This window comes from Olea europaea, chromosome 12 (assembly GCF_002742605.1).
Source record: "Olea europaea var. sylvestris chromosome 12, O_europaea_v1, whole genome shotgun sequence".
Lineage (NCBI taxonomy): Eukaryota > Viridiplantae > Streptophyta > Magnoliopsida > Lamiales > Oleaceae > Olea > Olea europaea.
In genome coordinates, this window is record NC_036248.1 from 8,054,255 (window position 1) to 8,067,410 (window position 13,156).

The window sequence follows — 13,156 nt, forward strand, 5'->3', positions numbered from 1 at the left end:
TTTTTTTTTTGTTTTCCATTTTTTGGGCCTTATTTAAAAAAAAAAAAGAAAAACAAAAACAAAAAAAGAGGAAGAAGAGTTCACAAATCAAGTTTTAACTATGCCTAATTCAAAATTCAAGTTATAAGTTTCATTAATGCAAAAATCAAGTTTTAACTAATTAATTAAAAATATTTATTAAATAATGAAAATAAAGTCACAGTTACACAATTAATGGTCACATATTCATAGTTATAGGTCACAAATTTATTTACTGATAACATATAATCAAATTAATTGGTCACGAATTTTTTCGACGTCACAAATCAAAATTTTAATAGGTCACAGATCAAAAGTTTTATAGGTCGCATGTTATGTTTTATTCACATGTTATCAAATTTTAAGGTTACGAACCAAATCGTTAAGGTCACAGATTATCAAATTTTCATGTCACAGACCAAATTGGTGGTCACATATACTAAACACTCCATTGTCGATCCCAATTCACTACCAATACTTGGTCACAGAACAACCAAATAGTTAGTCACGATCACTATTACACCTCGCCTCCGCCACAACACTACCACCACCAACAACACAAACGACCACCAAAACACAACAAACGACTGCACCGCACCACACTGCACCACCGCACAACAAAAAATTATAGTAAATATTCATACTATTATTTGATTTTGTATTAGTGAGCAATGTATTAAAATTGATACTAATTCAGGAAAAAAAGCCTTAGATTGCTTACATTATAGTAGTTGCAACCCTATCACTCGCTTCAAAGATGAGCAACTGCAATTTAGCAAATTCACTCTATGATTTACAGGTACACTATATATCAAATGACTAGAATCTTGCGCAAGTTAAAAATGCCAAATTTAATGCGTAATTTCTATTGAAACAGAGAGAAAAAGGATTTGAATTCGATGCACATTCAACCCAGCCAACGGAGGCTAGCCTTTGTCTTCAACAGCTCCAGTGCCTATGCCAGCATCGCCTAGTGTTGACGTAAAGGCGCTGCTGCAATGTTGTTCAAATTGTCTGAACAACACCCTAAAACCATGGCTTCGGGGCTCACAAAACAAACACTAAAGAGAAGGCGGGTGCTGTTCCAGCACCGGCGCATCTCCTTCATCCCCTATGGAGTGGTTGAATGGGTCGTCAACATCAAGAGAAGAGAAGGAGGAGATGGAATCGGGTTTGAAATTTGGGAGAAATGATTAGGATTTTTAATTTAATTGGGCGAATAATTAGTTATAGTACCTGATTTTTGCACAAATAAACTTGTCCCCTCAACTTTGAATTTGAAACTTTAAGTACCTGGTTTTATGTAATTTTCCCCCAAAAAAAAAGGCCCAAACTCTTGCAAATCCACCAAAATAGACCATACCAATCCAAAATTGAAGTGGCAAAGTAGACAATTGACGTGCATAAGCAATACGCATGTCACGGACTGTCACTAGGAGTCTGTGACGATGATGAGCGAGTGTCGAGTGAGTTGTAAGCGACGAGGTCGGACCTTGGACCTCTTGTAGGTGGCTGTTGACTGTTATGATACGACTTCTTGGTGAGCGCCCTTTTCCCTATCATTCTCTGTTTTTATTTATTTATTTTATTTTTGTTTTTGTTATGTGTTATGTGGCTACTAGTCATCTGTATTCACACAATCACACTTCACAGTTCACATAATCACATAATCACATAATTTGGTTTAGGGTTTTATTTGTGAGTTAATTTAATTGACAAAGAAATGAGAATTGTGAATTTGTGATTTATGATAAATAATTTATGTCGTATGAGTTATGAGTTATAATTGATCATCTATGATTTTTGACTTGTAATTTGAGAATCTAGGTTTAGGGAATTAGGGATAAGTGATTAAAATTCATTAATAAGTCATGTGTCTCTGAGTCTCTCACACGATACAGTGCCAGTATGGATTGACCTTTGGGCGGTGTGTTGGATGGAGAAAGGAGAGATTACATTAAAGGTTTCAAAATGCCTAACTACAAAAGGTTTCAAGATGCCTAACTACCTAAACTTGACAAGGTCTAGGCCAAGTACAGCCAAACAAACTCCGTACTGTCTGAATTATGTTCGACTGAGTATTGACACCTAAATTATATAGAATTTAAAGCAACGGATATGTACCTTAATTGAGTGACAATGAAGGGAAATGTGTGGTTAAAAAATAAGGAAAATTTTTAAATTTACGTGTAATATTATTTTATTGAAGAATGTGTGGTTGAAAAGATATCAAATCACTGTTGAAAAATATTTTTTTTTTTTAAATAATGTGGCTCAAACAAGCCCATATATATAATTTATAAAATTTATTTAAAGTTAAAAACATTTACAACCCAATGTAATCCAAATGTTCACTTATGTGTAAGAATTTTAAAAAAAAAATCATAAATAAAATGTGAGCATAACGGAAAGAGAAAAATGAAACTAAGTTGATAAGGAGTAAGAGGCATCATGCGAACATTTGCGAAATCAATCGAGAAGTCCAAAATTATTTTATTTTATAACAAACAAAATGGATTCAAATAACAAATAGTATAGTTGTAGGTTTCAACACTTTATTTGTTCGACCATGAACTACTTTATTTTATTAATGACAACATAAGTTTAACCAAAAAGACCTTTTATTATTAAACATTGTTTTCGAAGGCAGTTATAGAGTCAATAATTCAAATGAAACAAGTGATAATGAACATGTGGGAAATCGCTGATATGATTATAACTAAAGTCTCTTATCGCGTTAACAATAAAAGATTTTTATCATATTCATTGAGCACGAGAGATCGATTCTAAAATATACATACCATTTTTCTGTCGAGCTAGATGATTCAATCCCCTTGGCGTAGCTCCAAGTTCAGGTTACGTTACAAAAATATTTAATAATATTTGTCTCGAACAAGATACTGAATCTGGTGCAATAAATAGGAGAGTTTAGTAAAAATAATAATAATCATAATCATAAAGAAATAAATCTGAAGGTACTAAAATAATCTTTTGCGTATGGTTATAATCTTGATCGAGTTTTACGACTTCCATAAAAAACACGTTAATTGCGACAAAAATTTCCTTGTAAAATAAAATTTTTTCAACGACTATTATCTTTATAGCTAATTTAAAAGTGCAAAAAAATAATTCTTCTTTTAGTTTTTCATATCACACATTTATACATTTTCAATATATATATATATATATATATATATATGAAAGCAAATAAAAAATGTATATATATTTATCTAAAATCTCTATAAAAAATTTACACTTTCTGTAGAAAAGATTGATTACCATTTACCTGTATAAACCAGGAAAAGAGTGGACTCTCAAAAACCATACTCGAAAACCAGCAAAGCATGTAACATTTAACAAAACCGATGTTGAAAGAGTGTTGGCAAAGACACATATAGGAAGAGAGAAAGAGATAACAAAATCTGTATTTCAAATGGATTAATTAATTATATCATTAATATTCAGAAAGAAAAATAATTAGGTAAGATAAAGACAAATCGTAATGATGATTACTGTAATAGTTTTTCAGATTTTTGAAGTTTAGATTTCGATACTAACAATGAAATTTTTTTATACATAGTAAGCTATGAATTAATTTGAATTCAAATTATTTATAGCTTGTTTGAGAGGGATTTTTTGCCCCAAAAAATTGATTTTTTGACCGTTATTTTACTATTTCAGCCATAATTTTTGACTTCTTCTCTCACAGGTGAACCTCACTTTTCTTCTAACGGTCAAAAAATGAATTCTCAAAATCCCTTCCAAACGGAGCATTAGTATCGGTGGGAAAGACATATATATTTGACACAATATTTCAGAATATAAGGTAATAAGTATTATAAATTTGATTGTTAATTATAATTTTTATTTCACAGTTGTCAGATGTATTTGAATGGATATGTGGCTAGACAATTTAGCCCCGTTTGGCCTCCATTAATTTTCATTTCATTATATTTTATTTTTCTTTCTCCTATTTTCAACCACATAATCTTTTATAAAATAATATTACACGTAAATCGAAAACTTTTCATTCTTTTTCAACCACTCATTTTTTAAAATAACATTATTCCACCAATTAATTTTTCCACAAATGATGGTTTGCAGGGGGCTTAAAGTCGTCAACGCTGGCAATTAAATAGCGACGTAGTTCATGATAATGAATAAATAAATAACGGAATTAGGTCAATCATTCGCTAGTTCCAAATATATGGTTGGACTTAGTAATGACATCCCTCACTAAAATCGATTACGATATCCATCATCAATTTAAATTCCTTTCTTTTTGTTTTCTAGGGCAAAAATAAATGGATTTGGTGACTAAGAATGTTTCTTACTAATAAATGTTACCAAGGCTGTGTTTGAGCCTTCTTTTGAAAATTGGGTTTTGTAATAGTAATTTCTGAAGAATGATTTGTTAAAAAATAAGAAAATTTTAAGTTTAAGTTTTTAGATAATGAAAATCAAACAGAAACTAAATTTGCCTTGGTGAACCACTATCAAATGTACAAGTTAGTGAAGCGTGCATTGTGTATATTTTTTAAGTCGAACATTTTATGAGGAGTTTGTTTCTCATTTTTGTAAAAATGAGAATGAAAAATATAGTCGTTATTGGTTTCACACAAGGAGATAAAAATTTAAATTTGATGGCTTAATGTGATGGATAACAGTCATATTTTTCATTTTAATGGGAAAAAAATAGGAAACAAACAAGGACTTAAACTAGTTTTAACTCTACGAATTAGAAAAGATAATGCGAGGGTGCCTATAACTACTATGGTTATCAACTTACACTTTGGTATATTTTATATTGGCATTTTTATAGTTTTCATTTATAATTATTTACTTGCCAAATTTGTTTTGTCAAACTTTTATCATTAAGTTCCTGTTTGAGCCTCATTTTTACCTCATTAAAATGAAAAATATGATCGTTATCCATCATATCAAACCACCATTTTTGAATTTTTATCTCTGGTGTGGGGCTCATAACGGCTCTATTTCTCATTCTCATTCTCATTATAATGTGGTTCAAACGAGCTCTAAACATTAACTCCGTCTTTGATAACCAGTTAGCAAAAAAAATTAATTATCACTTGTTTTAGTAACGGATGACATTGACAACACGTCATATTTGATAACTAAGAATATATGTGTTAGAAATGAATGAAAAATATTGAATAGAAGTCTCTTCATATGTTGTAACTCAAGTAACTCAAATCCCTTCATATTTTTAACTCCTTGATTAATGAGCTAGCTTTTCCTCCATTGATATAAATAGGAGTCTCTCTAGGTTGGAAAATTACAAGTGAAATGCAAGTTTCTTCCTCTAAGCATCAATCTTCCTTTCTTCATTTTCAAGTTCTTCCTTGTCCTTATAATTTCTTTGTGAGATAGAGTATATCACAGTTAGTTCGCAGACGGTTAATGCAGTGCAGCGTGAACCAACAACCGGTTGTATTCTGGGAATCGAACACCGATCAAAACCTCTTGCACTCCGGTGAGGCGACGAATTCGATTTAAGTAAACTGTGAATATACAGGCCTTCGATTTGATTTGATTCTCTAATATTTACCTACAATATGTTGCTAATACTTTTATGGATTATGTTCCTTGTAAGTATTTAAGAAGAAAACTCATTGTATTTCTCAAAAAAAAAATATTAATCCTTAATTTTTCATGAATTCCCTCATTACACTGGTAACTGATCTGAAAAGCAAAATTTATTTGATTTTATAGCAAAACTAATAGATTCAAAATAATAATAATAACAACAACAACAATAATAAATATTAAACAATAAGTTTGTAAAGTGGAGTATTTTCTATTATTTGATTGGCCTCGTACGAGTTTATATTACAAATAACTTAACCAAGAAAAAGAAAATAACTTTTGCTACTAAACATTGATTCACAGTGCAATTATATGTCAATATTTCTAACAAAAACTAGTAATAATTAACGAGTGCAATGAAAATAACTTGGAGAAAAACAATTTCAATTATTTCGTCAATCTATAAAAGATTCTATCAAATTTGATCGTCCCTTCACATACAGGTATTGAGATGCACGAAAACATTACTAATGCATGTCTTGAAAATTACTTCGTACACCTAGATGTTGACATCCGTTCCAACGCATGAGAATTTTAGTAATAAAAATGAAAATGTAGAGAAATTTTTGGTTTGTTTAACCTAAGGATGTCAACGAGCCGAGCCAGCTCGCAAATCGAAAGTTGAGGCTCAAGCTCAGCTCGATTAAAATTGTCGAGCTTTTTTCCGGGTCCGAACAGACGAGTCTGATTGACATCCCTAGTTTAACCATATATGGAAATAGAAGGATTTTCAAGTCGATTATTGTAGCGTACTTGATTATGGAAGAAGGGGAGTGGGATGTTGACTGAATTGAGGAGATTTTTTTTTTTTTTTTATGACGGGGGAATGGAGCTTGCAGTCGCTACACTTCAAGTGCGCATTGAGTAAACTCTTGGATTGACGCAATAACCTGCAGACCACTGAATTGAAGAGATTTTTGTTCTACCAGATGCTGCTACTATACTTTTAATATCGCTGAAAGCATCATTAAGAGGTTTTATATTTTTAAAGAGCTTATTTTATAATTTAGAGAGCATTCAAAAATTTAAAAAGTAAAATATTTTAAGTACTCCAACAATTTATTTTTTTATCTTTAACACTTAATTTTACTATTTCAATATGTATTTATTATTTTTCCTTTTTTATTTTCATTAGCTTTCCTCTAAATTATTATATTATTTTTCTCCATTTTCTTTTTATATACTAAATTATTCAATATATGGAGCATTGAAATTTGGAATACTTTGAATGCATTTAATTATAGAAAATCGACTTGACTCTAATTTTGGGGAGTCAAACACGCTCTCTATTTTAAAATGTTAGTTTAAATAGATTTTTAGAGCATAATTTTAAAGTTGACCTTTTAAAATAGAGCATGTTTCATTTTTAAAGAGTTTTTTTGTAGATGTTCGAAATGGCCAAAAAGGAGTGACAATTTAATATGCCATTATGACTCCAAATGTTTACATACCGCGGTCACCAGTCCTATACATTATTATTTTTGCATTCTAGTCTCTGCTTCAACTGATTTATTTTATTATTGTTATTATTATTTTTTTTTTGTAGGAATTTGTTCAAATAATTAACCAAAAATTGGAAAATAAAAAAGTGTGTAAAAGTGAAAAATGAAAATGTGTGACTACGTGCCAACTTCGACCAAATATTCGAACTTGATCCGATGGTCAAATTATAAAAGTAAATAGACCAACTTATTCTACTCGTCGAGTAGATCATCTTGGTATATTTGGAATCTCGAAACCAATTCCGGATGAATGAGAAATTGCAGACCAAAGTTAAAAGAAATGAAGTGTTGCAACTTTTCGAAATGATACAGGTTTTGGCCAAGGGTTGCAACTTTTTGAAAGGAGCATGTTTTATCCCACACTACTTCATTTGCACCCTTTCTACATCTATAAATAGAACCCTATGGATATGATTTTGGGTATACCAATTACATTGAGCATTCATTCTCCTCTTGCGATTCTTTCATTTCTAATTCCATAGCATTTTCATGCATTTCCTTGGTAGAAAGGGAATTCCGTTCGAGTTCGCTGGTCGAAGTCATTTGGAGTGTTCCTATGGCTTGACGTGGTCGTTGTATCTTGGGAGATGATTGTCAAAAAATCGTTAGCACCGATGTGGGGAAAATTCATCTTAAGGACCAAGTGTCACACACTTGCCTCGACCAAAAATTCATCACTTGCATATTTCTTCCTTCATTTTCTGATTTCTCTTAACTATGATTTGATTTCAAAAACTGATTAACATTATTTACATGTTTGTTCTGCGAGGTCTGATTCAAAAGAATAACTTGCTTTCGTTCAAGAATAAAAAAAAAAAAAAAGAATCCATATTCATGCATTCGGATTCAGTAACTATTATTGTTTTGCTTCTCAAATTCTATTTTGGTAAGTCGAAATTACGTTTCAATTTCACGCAAATAAACGCTATGCTTTTATGAATATAATATGCACGTATTCCCCGACAATCTTAAGATGAAGTTTGTGTTCGTTGTGCATTGTATATTCTGTTTCGAATCTGCCAACTGTACTACTCACTAAAGGGAACAAATTGGGTTCAATTCAAAAATTGCAATTTGAAATTCTGCTATATTTGTATCATAAAATGGAAATAAAATCCGAACCGGTGCGTGCATGGGAACCCAATATTATGTGAAAATAAGAATGGGGACGTTTGAAGATAACTGTAATTATAGAGTTTTCTTCATCTTTGCATATGCATTTTTCCTTAAGCATATGCAGATTTCTGCATGCATCCGGTAATATATTTCATGAAAATATTTAGAAAGACAGATGGCATGTGCGACTATAAATATTTGGAAAGACAAATGGCATGTGTGACTATAATTAAATGCATATGTTGCTATAATTTGAACCAATGGATTTACGCTTGACATTCTGTCATACTTTGAACATTCTAGTTTGTGAAATTTTTCTGTTAGCCTCGAAAAATATGATGTTTCTGTACAATGTTCATCTTGGGAACTTGTGAGTGACCATTTTCTTCTATGAGATTGCATTATCTCTTATGATATGGAAGTGAACGTTCCTATAAATGGAATAAACTTATACAATGGATGTATAATTGTTTGGAATATAAGTTGCTCTTCCTTCACTTTGGTCATGATGAATTGGATATTTTTGAAAACAACTCGAGTCCAATAATGAATGGATGGAAAAAAGGAAATTATTTAGTAATGAGAATTAAGCCACTTAATTATTTGAAATCATAGAAAATTTTGCATGAAAAGATATGTCTTTTCATATGAAGAATCATGACTTTTGGTATGATTAATTTCCAATTGGCGTGTCTCTTTATAGAGATTAGTTCAAGAGATATCTCCTCTTGTAGGATTGTATCTTTTGATAACACAACTTTTCAACCAATGGTTGAAATGAAACTATCATGTGAAAAGTCACAAATGTGATAAATTACATATGTTTGAAGAAGTTGCAATGCTTAGGCCTCTTTATTGTTGATTTTGACTTCAATCATGAAATCAATTAAAATTGGTTTATGCTTGGAAAGCATTGCTGGTCTATATGATGGCTTTGATTTAATTTGGATGATCAAATTAAATTAAATTGAAGTACGTTATATGCAAGTTGACGACCACTACTTTAAAAGTATATAGACTTTCACAAAGCACTCGATACGGATATTATGAATTGAACTGTGAAAGAGTTGAGGAACTCTTAAGTTCAAGTATAACCCAATAATGTGGGGGGGGGGGGTTAAACTTAATGCTTGTGAACTTGAAAGTTCAAAACTTGTGGAAGCAACATTACTAGATTGCATATGTATTTCTAATTGAGGAATTGTGGGGATAACTCAGTTTAACAGTTACGTTTGCTTTTATATTATAATCACAGAACGCTATCTATGAAGGTGGAAAGATAGAAAACCCTTATACTAATTATAAGGATGAAATATACTAAGTCTAAAGTAGATAAAATGGGTTGTAAAGCCGATTATGACGTTTGTTTAGACGTGCTAGAACAATTGAAATATATGAAAAATATTCATAAAGTTCAAATGCACGGTAATGTTTCAATGATGATATCGAGTATCCATGAATATGAAATCCACGAGTAAAAGTGATTGACTAGTGTAGTGTTTGATAGAAATCCTTCAACCGTGTTTGGAAATTGATAAAGCTAATGAGGCATATAGCTTCATGAGAGGATTTTTTGGTGGCGAGAATTTGTATCTATCAAATGAATTGATCGTTGGCTAGCTATATTTGATAAGATACCAAGTCATATGTAATGGTAGGTCTAGACGTATAAGTCATAGACATGATACCATTAAGCAGATAATCTCAATAATGTAAACTCGTGGTACCTTTAAAGGGATTTATTAAGAGAGATCAAGAATACTGCATATCAAAGGGAATGAGGTAAAGCCTACTACGTTAGAATCCTTGTAATGGTAACCCTACATTGTTGACTGGAGATCCCAAGATTTTGGTTCAAAGGGACAACAAAGTTATGAGGATTCCATGAAACACTAAGGAAAATAATTTCCTAACTCATTCCTATGACGTTAAAATGCTTTCTGCAGAGTTGCAAGAGGTTAAGATAATCTTTTAATGATTCCTATATCTTGATTAAGTCAAGTGAAGTAGGGCAGACTACTCTTAATAGAAAGTCACCTATGTGAGTGTGAAGTGGGGTCGCTTCAATGAGAATTATTCAAAACTTAAATCCTCTAAACACTCGCAGAACCAAGAAGGGTTCAAGGCCAAAATGAACTAAGTCACGAGAACCATGAACGGTTTAGGGAAGACATTGTGTGAGTATCGTTGTCTTGACTTACACTAAAGGCTGAATGGTTCAAGACATCACGTTCACCAATTAGCCGGGTAAGTCCCATGGTATTTCACTACGGGAGGTTCAAGGCCAAAAGCCATTATCCCCGTTGCAGTGGCTTTCCGCTATCTCTCTACTTGCATCACATCATAGCATTACATTTGCATACTCGAATTTTCATTCATGTGGGGGATTGTAGGAATTGGTTCAAATAATTAACCAAAAATTGAAAAATGAAAGGTGTGTAAAAGTGAAAAATAAAAAATGTGTAACTACGTGTCAACTTCGACCAAATATTCGGACTTGATCCGACGGTCAAATTACAAAAGTAAATAGGCCAATTTATTCTACTCGTCGAGTAGATCGTCTTAGTATATTTGAAATCTCGAAATTAATTCCGGATGAATGAGAAATTGTAGACCAAAGTTGGAAGAAATGAAGTGTTGCAACTTTTCGAAAGGATGCAGGTTTTTGCCAAGTGTTGCAACTTTTTGAAAGGATGCATATTTTGGCCCACACTACTTCATTTGCACCCTTTCTACATCTATAAATAGAACCTTATGGACATGATTTTGAGTACACCAATTGCATTGAGCATTCATTCTCCTCTTGCAATTCTCTCCTTTCTAATTTCATAGCATTTTCATGAATTTCCTTGGTAGAGAGGGAATTCTGTTCGAGTTCGCTGGTCAAAGTCATTTGGAGTGCTCCTATGGTTTGACGTGATCGTTGTATCTTGGAAGACGATTGTCAAAAAATTGTTAGCACCAATACGGGGAAAATTTTTCCTAAGGACCAAGTGTCAAACACTTGCCTCGACCAAAAATTCATCACTTACATATTTCTTCCTTCATTTTCTGATTTCTCTTAATTATGATTTGATTTCAGAAACTGATTAACATTATTTACATGTTTTTTCTGCAATGTTTGATTCAAAAGAATAACTTGCTTTCGTTCAAGAATTAGAAAAAAAAAATGAATCCATATTCATGCATTCGGATTCAGTAACTATTATTGTTTTGTTTCTCACATTCTATTTTGGTAAGTCGAAATTACGTTTCGATTTCACGCAAATAAACGCTATGCTTTTATGAATATAATATGCACATAATCGGTGTATTCCCCAACATTTTTTACTATTATACTTTTTGGTCTAAATCTTCAATATCGCTCCCACAGCTCTTCAAAAGCTTCCACGTTGCTTTTCGACTCTCAATAATTATCCTGATTGGTTTTCCTCAAGTTCTAGAAGTGTGCAAATTTGTCCTATAAACTTTTCATAATCTGAATTTCACTCTTGAAATTTGTGAATTTTCTCCAATTGCTCAGTGCTTCCCATCAATTCGTGCAATCAGATTATTCCTCAATTACTTTAAGCCAACTACAATTAAGCTTGAAATCTTCATTTTTACTTCAATATTCTACATTTGGATTTTATTAAAAATTTACAAATATCAAGTTTATAAATCATCGTAAGTGTGTAAAATACACCTGTCATTTTTCTTAAAAGGAGAACTTGATCATATAGTTTTAAATGAACAAGATAATTTTTGGAGTATCTATAACATATTTAATTTAAAATTTGACACAAACATGAGTTGTTTGTAACAAGAAAATCAAAAATAAATTGAGAAAAACATGAAGAGTAAGTTAATTTGAGAAAACCGAAACCTTCAAGGATCATTGGTAGTTTGATGAACCAATTGTTGGTAAATTTAATTGGTAGTGTATGGAGTGAAATTGGGTTCTCATATACTGTATGTGATTTAGACACCAGATTCACACTTATCGTATTTGACAATTGCTTACCGTATTTGACAGTTCAATTCATCGTATATGACAGCTCACCATATATGCCAGACAGCTCATCATATTTGCATAAAATTTGCATAAAGTGTTTTTATTCATACACTAACTAAAATAACGCAAATTTTTTCACTTACAAATCTATTTTTCACACATATAACGAATTGAAAAAAAAAACATATATTTTATTTTATTTTTCTTTTCCTTTCAGAACTCTATTTCTAAGATAAATTTAACAAACAATATCTGAGACGTGTAAATCGCTAAATAAATAAATTTTTAAGAATAAAATGAAAATTAAATAAATAACAGATAAGTTTTCAACTCAAGATCTGTGCGAACACAATTTCCTTAAAACAGATTCGCCCCCTTACCGTAAGTGCTTGAAATTTAATCTGAGCGTCTGTTTTTCAGGATACAACAGCAAAATCCATAGAATCTGAACACCACAAAAACTACTCCGACGAACTAATACAGTGTCTGAACAATATCACAACGACCTTACTGGAATGCAAGAAATCAAGACCTTACTAGATAAAGACACAGACAAGAAATGTAGGGGACGCTTTTTCTGAACAGCGAGGAAGAGAACGTTTTTCTTTTTCTTTCATCTGTGTAAATTGCTGGAAACTTGAGATTTAATATAACATAAACCTGTCATTAACTCTATGGCAATTAACATTGGAGTCACTTCAATTTCTGGGAATTTTGGAAGTTTCAAAACTCAAAAGTCAGTGGAGAAAGCAAAAAAAAAATTGCAAAACGTGTACTCTCCAGAGGGGCCAATTTTTGCTCTGTTCAGTCTGACATTCGTGTATGCAGGTCGCGCCCGCACACAAGTTCAAGGTCCGAAGGCAATTCGGTCTGAGATTTGCATCCCTTGTGCGCGCACGCGAAGAAAACCTCTATGCTA